The 9,808-nt window shown below is 40.2% G+C and overlaps 1 pseudogene; it reads right to left on the reverse strand.

Annotated features, from left to right (window-relative positions):
• Positions 1 to 6,735: 6,735 nt before the first annotated feature.
• On the reverse strand, positions 6,736 to 6,854 carry LOC111740797 (annotated as a pseudogene).
• Positions 6,855 to 9,808: the final 2,954 nt, after the last annotated feature.

Genomic DNA, 9,808 nt, shown 5'->3' on the forward strand with positions numbered 1-9,808 from the left:
TGACCAGGAAAACAAATTAAGTGTTAATTGAAGCACAATGACCAATCCCCAGAAAATTTAAATTGGTCGGACACCCTTTGTGTTATTCAAGTGTTCCTTACAGATGCTAATCAACCCCAATGGGACCCCTTTACAAATGGCAGCTGCCAACAAATATCCTCGGTTAAATCCACCCTAAGAGAATTATTCAGAAATGGGCACACTCTGTGCTCCTCCAAGAACCAAGTTAAGACCATTTGTTTCCTACTCAATGCATCTTTTACCCCTAAATGCATTCTTTGGGAGCAATCTTCCTCTTTAGAAGTTCCTCTCTTGGGTTTTAGAGAACTTTTTGGCTTGAACTCTTTCTAAAATTAAAGCCAACTGCTGTTTCTCTCAAATGCAGTGGTATTTCACTCTGGCCAGAGCTGACTATCACAGAAACATCCCAAACCGCATAAGTTCTTATTGTTAAAACTGTCTTAAGCAGCTGTTAAAACATACCCTAAGATATCAAAGCCACTCTAATTAACTTCCTGTTTCTCTGGGACTTCAAAGTCTTTCAAAAAGTTTTAAATAAGGTTTTCATAGAGAATTCGACCTAATATTTAAAGAAAATTCTGAATGCTTGTCCAAGACACTCTTCCCTTTTCCATCCCTTCCCCTCCCCACCCCACAAAATCTTAGAATTCTGCAATTGAGAAGTGAGAATTGAGGAGAAAATTTAAAATCTGCCATTAATCAAGAAGATGAATCTCTACATGCACATCCATGCTATTTCTCAGGTTGGTGGTAGCTGACATCCTGCCTGAATGGCTTTCCCTGCCCCAGTCCTTCTAAACTAGGCGACCCTTTTGCGTCATTCAAGATAGCTCCCTCTCTGAGAAATGCCCTTGACTTTGCCAGGCCGCTCCCTTCTCTGGTACCTGCACTATCATCACTTCTCTACTTAGCCCTAATCATGATCAATTGAAATGTATTCATTTATGTGTCTGTCTCTCTGTCTAAACTGTGAGGTCCACAGAGCGGGAACTGTTTTATATGAAGCCTTGTACTCCCACAGCCTTGCACAGGGTTCTACATATCCATGATCAGGGCTCATTATGTGCATGATAAATGATTGAATCCCAACTCATTCTGGGAGATGTAGGGTTGTATTTTAATTGCTCATTTCCTTACTCATTTTGATCTCTCTCCCTAGGCTTTATATAAACATCATAACAAAGGCACTGCACCTAGTAATCACTGCTCTAAGAAACAGTGTCAGAAAAATACCCAAAACTTAGAACTAAGGCAAAAAGAAAAAAATGGGTGGCACATTTTTCCAAGGCCACTCCAGACCCCTTTTCGAGGAAAATACACTTAATTCATCTCATTGTTTGCTATTGACTAAAGGTCCCTAACTTAGTAAAGTTACCTGTTATCTTTTAGATTTTTGTCTGGTAGAAATGCAAATAATTTCTATCTGGTGGAACAGATAACCCCTAAGGATTTATGCTCTGTGGGACATTAACCAGTTTATATCTAATCAAGTAATCTTATCCTAACATTTCTTTATTAAGTTGCCTGTAAATAGTTTTTGAGCAGGCCATAACATCTTACTTATTAGTTAATGAGTTAAATAAAATCTTTGACTTTATTTCTCTCATTAGTTAATGAGTTAAATAAAATCTTTGACTTTGTTCCTCCTACGTTTCTCTAAGAGTCAAAATGTTACCTTTTTGAAAATTATTTTTTAACACTAGGTGTATACCAGATTGACAGTGTACAACAGAAAGGTCAACAGGAGCAACAGAGAGAGCCCTGGGCAAGGAGTAGAGAACCTGGCTCTGCTAAGGACTTCCTAACACCTCATGACCCTCCTTTTTACTTATCTGTCAAATAGAGACAATTCCTAAGCTCCTTGTCTCCCTCACAGGGTTATTGAGATAATCAAATAAGATTTACTTAAAGAACTTTGGAAAAGTCTTACACATCAGTCCCTCCATGAAGCATTTGTTGTAAGGGAAAGCCCGCTTCCCTCTCCAAAAAAACAGCGGTGGGAAGGCAAGACAGGAAAGGAGACTGGAATGAACACAGGTAGGAAGGCAATGTCGCCACCCCCCAGGTTTAGCCACTGTCACCTCTTGCCTAATGTCAGCTAAAGCCGTAGAAAGCTTCCACTTTTGCCTCAGTCCCCATCCATTTTCCACTCAGCAGTTAGTGTTCTTTCAAAACTGTAAGAGAGATCACGTCACACCCCAGCTTCAAGTTTCCCAGTGGCTTTCAAACACTCTTAGGATAAAATCCAAGCTTCTTTTTTTTTTTTTTTTTTTGATGTACAAGTCACTATGTGACCAAGCTCCATGGCTAAGTCTCCAAACTCATCTCAGGCCTTTCTCATTTTCACTGGCTCTGCTCCAGCTCATGTCAGCGTCCTTAGCTTCCTCGGACATGCTTAGCTTTCTCGCCTCAGGACCTTTGTACTTGCCGTTTCTCTGCCTAAAACTTCCATCCCCATCCCCCTTTCTCCACATTACTGGCTTTTCCTTTTGATGTTAACTTAAATTTTACCCTTCCAGAGAGACTGTCTCTACCCACCCTTTCTAAAGTATATCTCTTTCTGCACTCTGTTCTTTTGCTTCACAGCACTCCCCAGAATGTCAATATACTTAAGTATTGTCTGTCTCCCCGACCAGACCATAAGCACTTCATCAGCAAAGACTGTGTCTCTTTGTGCCTCATTCCTGGCACAAAGTAGGTGCTTGGTACATATTTGTTGAATAAATGAGGGTAAAGACATGAGAAATGTAGCTGGTGCCGAATAAAGGTGCCCTGCACTGTCTGGATACATTTCTGAACCAGAACATTGCAAGTTCCTCAATCTTGAGCACATGTTTCAAAAGACTGTAGCCAAGAAGTATCCCCAAGCACAAGGCATCAACTCAGAGGCGATTTCAAGAACAGCGTTCCCCAGAAATGCTTTGCCTCAGAACGAGTAATAACAGGTCTCCTCACCAGCACTTCATTTCACAACTCAAAGGATATGGAATCTCTTCAGGAGAACAGTCCTTCCTTCCAAGAATTAAATGTTACCCAGAAACACCAAGGCATTTGTACCCAGAGGGCTTAGGTTTGAAGCAGATGAAAGCAACAATCCACTGGAATTCAAGAATATTTCAACAGGCACCATGGGGAGAGAAAATCCCAGGCGGCCTCACCCAGCTCCACCCTGTTGGCTTCAGGGTATCAGATTACATGGCTTCCTCTAAACTAGCTTGTTTCTTAATCAGAGCCGGAGGACACAGCTCTATGTGCAGGGCCTCAAGGTTTATAAATTCTGTGATTGCTCTTCCCAAGGACTCCAACCACTTCTGCAAAATGCCCCAGTCACCCTCAAGATTCTCCCATAAGCCCCGGGGCTGCGCTGTGAAAAAGTACCTTCAAACAGGCGATGTTCCTGAAGAGTTGCTGGTTGATGGAGTGCTTGTTTGTTTTCTCATTTTTCACCTCAAGGACATCAAACAGCAGCAAAAGGGGTCATGGTAGCAAAAAGTTATTTCCGTGAAAGGTGTCTGGTGGGGGGAAGGGCCAAAAAATACTTAGTTAACCATGCAGCTGGCCCCCACAGATTTGCCTTGAGATCAGACTCTGCTGGAAGTCCTTCCCCTAAAAGGCACGTAGCCAAATGTAACACTGAGACAGGGGTGCCAACCAGGCTGCCTTACTTTGAGGGAGAATTACCTTATTATGCAAGTTAGGTTTATGACAGGAAGAGAACACCTGTCTTCAAGAGTTTTCGTTTTTCAGGTGCAAAGCCATTTTTGTCCACACCAGCCAATCTGCCTGCACTCAAAGGCCAAGCTGCAGCCTTCACAGCCAGGACCCCCGACCTGTGCCGCCTTCGTGTCCAGAGCCCTCATGTCTTAACCCAAGAATCCTCATTATATAGTTCCTCTTATTACTCCGGGACCAGCACCCCCAAGAAGCTGCTCTTCTTCCCCAAACGCATTAAACTCATAAAACTTCTTTAAACTCAGAAGACTACACACATGAACTTGTTACCAATGCTTTGTTTAATTTTTTTCCTCAGAAATATTCTTGTGGCCAAAAATAGAACATTTTCCATTCTGAAGAACAAGCAACATCCATGGGAATTAAAGTAGTGCTTCATGCCTCTTCTTGCCAAACACGCACACTCATACACACATAAGCCGTTTACAAGTTCTAAAACGCTGCTTTCTGTAGGTACAGTGGTGGTCAGGAGCCAAAAGTCTTCTGTTTATTTTCTATCCAAGAAAGTTACCAGAAAAGAGTGCTAGGGCACCTCAAGGATGCTTTATAGGAAAAATCTAAGTTAATCTAGTATAATGATTTCGAAAATGGCCCCATTGTCCGCCCCCTCCTCCCGCCCACCATCATCCCAGAATTCCTCTCAAGACTCGCTTCTTTAAAATTCCAAAGCTTCTCTCAGCACAAAGTTCATGGCCTTTATTCAAGCGAGCCACTGTTGGGTGACTAGCCGCAGGGTCTCTCTAAAGTTATTCCTACCACAGAATCAGAAATGGCAAATTTTGAAAAATCTTTTCAAGCTTCACTACTGAACAATATGTACGGGTCAAGTCAGCCTTGGGTAAAATGTCAGAATAACAGTAATTCAGAAAATTATGCTACTAGCACAGATATATAAGCGTTTTGCTAAAAGTTTATTATTCTCAGCATTTCTGTAATCCTCTCTAATGGAACTTACATGGCCACAATAACATTTCATATTTTTTATGAAATAAAAGTTTGTTATTCTCACTTACATGGCTTTTCACATTTTTATATTTGAACATGCAACCCATTGTACCTCCTCCAGCACCACCTAAGCGGGGAATGGGTTAACTATAAGATTTGCCAGGGCTACATTTTTATGTGCAGCATTTGGTTACTGTTGAGAAAAATGAAGAGACTTTTAAAATAATAATCTATTGCTGACACCACAAGTAGGAGAGACCAGTAAGCCAATGTAGAGAGAGTAAAGAAGAGGCCAAGAATTGAGAGAAAGCATGAGAACAAAGAGGAAAAAGAGGAAGCAGGAGACAAAGAAGAATCAGAATGTCAGATATTCATTCATGGTGGGTGGAGGTGAACATACGCAGGTTGACTGATCCAGGATGGAACACAGAGAGACAAGCATGGCAGGAGAGAGAGGATGGGAAAGGGAAAAGAGGGAGGCAGTATTGCCTAATGGCAAAAGGTCAATAATTTACTAGCTAGGTTACATTAACCCAGTTCATCACTCTGAGCCTCGATTACCTCATGTATTAAATAGAGATAATAGGATCTCATGGAGACGCTCACAGATTAAATGAATTAATATACATAATGCTTAGAATAAGGCCTTGTGCTAAGTAAACGTTTAACAAATGTTGGCTATTTTTATTGCGAAAAGACAAGCATGTTGTATGTGTCCATCAGAGAACATTCGCCTATGAGTTAAGCCTCAAGTTTTCTTGTCCTTGAATTCTTCTAGTACACACAGAAGCACAAAAATTATGAGGGAGCCATGAGCCCAAGGAAGTGTTGGTGAAAGGAAGATCTTCAGGTAGCGGTCCAGATGTTAACAAGTACTTGGACCAACAAGTGAGCCCCTGGACCCTGAAAGAGAAGGAATTCATAGCTGCCAATTAGTTACAACCATTCTTTTCAACTCCATTAGTTCATTCATTCAACAAACATTGTTCAATCAGCTCTTTAGCGCTCACACACATAGTCTTGCCCCAACTTATGTTTCTAGCATCAGAGTAAGCCCTTTCCACCAATCTCACCAGTTTATAGCTGCATTAGGATTATTATGCAATACATATTTTATTTACAGTCCTTTCCCTTTGCTTAGCTCAAGCCGTTTGCTCAGCCTTGACTTTTTTTTTTTTTTTTTTTCCTTTTTCTACAGTCCAGCAAAATACTAGTCACTCGTCTGGGCTGAATTTTGTTCAAGGGGTTTGTGCCCTCTGTTTTCTTCACCCGCACTGTCCAACAGGATGACTCTCCCTCACCTCAGCACCCTCGTTGTACACACAGTACAAACATATACCTTGTTATGGGTTGACTTGTGTCTCCCAAAGATGATATGTTGGAGACCTGACCCACCACACCTTATTTAGAAATAGGCTTTGTATAAAGTAATTAAGTTAAATTGAGGTCATTAGGATGGGCCCTAATGCAATATTACTAGTGTTCTTATTAAAAAAAAAAAAAAAAGTGGGAGGCAGGGCTGGAAATTTGGACACAGACAGACTTGCACAGAAGGAAAATTATGTGAAGAGACACAGGGAGAAAGCCATGTAAAGGTGGAGGATTGAAATGATGCATCTATAAGACAAGGACAGGCAAAGATTGTCAGCAAAACACCAGAAGCTAGGAGAGGGTCATGGAACACACTCTCACTCACAGGTCTCAGAGGGAGCCAGCCCTACTGACACCTTGATTTTGGGCTTCTACGCTCCAAAACTGTGAGACAATAAATTGTCTCACAGTTTATGGTACTTTGTTATGGCAGGCTTAGGATACCAATACATACCTCCATCACAGCACGTGTGTTCAGTTTCCACGTGAGCTCCTTATAGTGAAGGAGTCTTATTTGACTTGGGATCCTTAGACCTCTTATAGCAAGTGGCAGGTAAAAGGGTCTCTAAAATCTAAATTCTTTTTTTAGGCGAGGCAACCCTCGGTTGACCTCACAGATTGCAAGGAACTTGTCAGCTTACAATCTCTTATTTTTTAATTTTTTTATGCCTACAGCACCTGGTCTTCCTAGGTGGTCTCCCATCCAAGTACTAACCAGGCCCGACCCTGCTTAGCTTCTGAGATCAGACAGGATCGGGCTTGTTCAGGGTAGCATGGCCGTAGACTAAACTCTAAATTCTTATTGAGTATCTACAGTCTAGAAAAGGGGCAGCAAATCATAGCTAATGGGTCAAAGCTACCCTGCCACCTGTTTTGGTAAATAAAGTTTTATTGGAATACAATCACACTCATTCACTGAGGTTTTGTCTATGGCCAATTTCACACTATAACCACAGAGTTGAGTAGTTATCACAGAGATCATATGGTCTGAAGAGACTAAAATATTTACTCTCTGGCCCTTTACCAAAAAAGTTTACTGATTCCTTATCTAAAAGAAAAGAAACATAAATGTAGCATAGCAATAGAATAAAATAAATGTTATAAAAATGCACAGATAGTACAGAAAAAGGAACGATGGGTTGAATCAAAGTCCAGAGAAGACGCCATTTGAAAAGTGAAAAAGATTTGAATCGGAAAAGGAAAATGCATTTATTCACTCTATTGTGCTGCTTTTACTGATAAAATTTGCGCTAGTGCTTGCATAGTAGTTAAGGGTTAGAGTTGTAGCTGGTTTGGGGGGAGAAATGATGATGGGTTCTATTCTCTACACATTGAGTTTGACTTGCCAATAGCATATCTGAGAAGAGGTATTTAACCCCTGGACATTGCTGAGCAGTCTAGGTCCTAGACACAGATTTGGGACTCAGTACAATTAAGATGAAGCCTTATAGGAATAGAGACGATCACTCAGAAAAAAGAGTGGGAGGTAAGGAAAGATGATTGCACATGAAATTCAGGGGAACTTCAATGGTAGACAAAGGAAGAAGAAGAGACCCTAAAGGATTTGAGCAGAAGCAAACAGGAAGAAAGGAGGGAGCCATGTCCCTAAAACCCAGGGGACTGAGGGTTCAGCAGTGTTGAATGCTGCCAAAGGCCAGGAGGACCAATTTATCAGATTTAACAACTAAGAGGCCACATGGCCTGGTGACAGTAATTTCAACTACTTATCACTGGTACAAATTAGCCCTGAAATTAAATCATAAAGATTATCTCTTGACAAAATTGTCAAGAGAAAAAAAATGAAGAGTCTGAGAAAGGAAAAGAAGAATAAAGTATTTAAGAAAAACATTGACATAAATGCAAATAGTGTACTTTTTCTGTATAGAGTCTATTTTTTATCTAAATTCAACAGGACTGAATATTAATCCAGTGCATAGGATCCATTCCTTCAGACAGCCAAGACAGTTAAACAACTGACTTAAAGCATATTGACAGGTATTAAGGTAATCACAGCTACAAATTGACTGCCTGCTCTGTGCCAGGTGTTGTGCTAGTTGATTTACACAGATTACCTTATTTGACCTCCACTAAAACACTATGTAAAGAATATGTAGTAAAGTATAATATGTATTTTTTTTTCAGATGAGTGTATTATGGCTCAGAAAAGTCACACGACACACCATTTCAGGAAGGAGCAAGAGCAAGGGGCTTAGGAGATGGAAGGGGATCCAAGCCAACATTTGCTGAGTGCTTCCTCTCTGGAAGTATTTATTTAAGAATTTTACATACTTTGGCTTATTTAAATCTCACAACAACCTATGTAGAAGAAATGGTAAGGACATAAACTTAGAGAGGTTTGATACAGTATCAAAGGTCAAAATTGAGTGAAAAACTTCTTGGTTTTCCAAAGAAGTCCTTCAGAAATCAGAAATAAATTACATATTGTGCTATTTGAAGGTAAGAACAGTCTGAGTTAATGATAAAATAATGCAAAATAACTCCAGGTGCCTTCTAAGACCTTTCTGAAGGACTCCTCTGACCAGGAATGAAGAATAATAGAACCACCTCCCCGCTCCTGCAGCCCCGCCCCTAGAAGGCGGAAATGCGGAAATGCGTGGAAGGAGCAGAGATGCTTCAAGCTCCTCCCCCTTGAAATAAGGTTGGAGGCCCGATGACCAGAAATTTCCTTCCAGCATTGAAAGTTGATAGTTCCAAGCACATGGTAGAGTCTGGCAGATAAAAGGTGTTCAGTAAATGTTTATTAAATTATTTAGCTGAAACTAAGAAAGACCCTAGCAAAGAATGTTTGGAAAACCGTCCAATTGTCAAAAATCACTGTCCAGCAAGGTTTTCACTCACCTGCTTTGCTCAGCTCCCAATGCAGTACGAGGTTGCTGGTCCACACCCTCTCCATGCTCTCTCATTCATACATTCATGCCACAAACAAAAATATCCTTCTCTAAAATGCAGGTGGTCCAGTTTAGTCAACACTAAAAAGATGATCTTGAAATAATTGAGCATGCTAGGAACAAAAGGAAAGCTTTCAGCTTAAGGATATGGATGTTCATAATGTCTGATGGAAGACAAGGAAATAGATTATTTATTCTTTATCATGATTCTAACTAAGGACTTAGGTCCTTGGTTGTGAGCTATGGTAAAATAAAATCCTCGTATGCTGCTGGTGGAAGTGCTCACTGCTACTGGAGAATAATGTGGCAATTTTTTTCATGAGATTTAGAGTAAATCCAGCCCTTTGACTTTGGAATTTTGCTTTTAAGGATATAAATGGGAAAATCACCAGGAAAGTAGACTGAGCAAAGGATATATTGTTCAATCTCTGGATTATAGGGCCTGTATTCTAATGCTTACTAGTTGTGGAATCTGAGCTACTTAATCTCTCAGTGCCTTGGGTTCTTCATCTGCAAAATGGAGATGATAATAGTCTCTGCATTATGGAGAGACTATTATTTTATTCCTCATAAAAACTCCACAAGGAAGGCAAGAAAAGTATTGGCCTGACCTCATCAATAATAAGCACTCAATTCATTGTAGGCTCTCTTTTATTATTACTACGTACATTACAAAGACACAAAGATGTTCATCACAATATTATTTATAATAATACAAATTCATCAAAAATTAAATATTCAACAATAAGAAAATGGGTAAATAAATGACATTTCCATATGACAAAATAGGCAGCTATTTAAAATGTTTCTAAAGAGAAGTTAATGAAATG

The sequence above is a fragment of the Pteropus vampyrus genome, unplaced genomic scaffold (genome assembly GCF_000151845.1).
Source record: "Pteropus vampyrus isolate Shadow unplaced genomic scaffold, Pvam_2.0 Scaffold68, whole genome shotgun sequence".
NCBI lineage: Eukaryota > Metazoa > Chordata > Mammalia > Chiroptera > Pteropodidae > Pteropus > Pteropus vampyrus.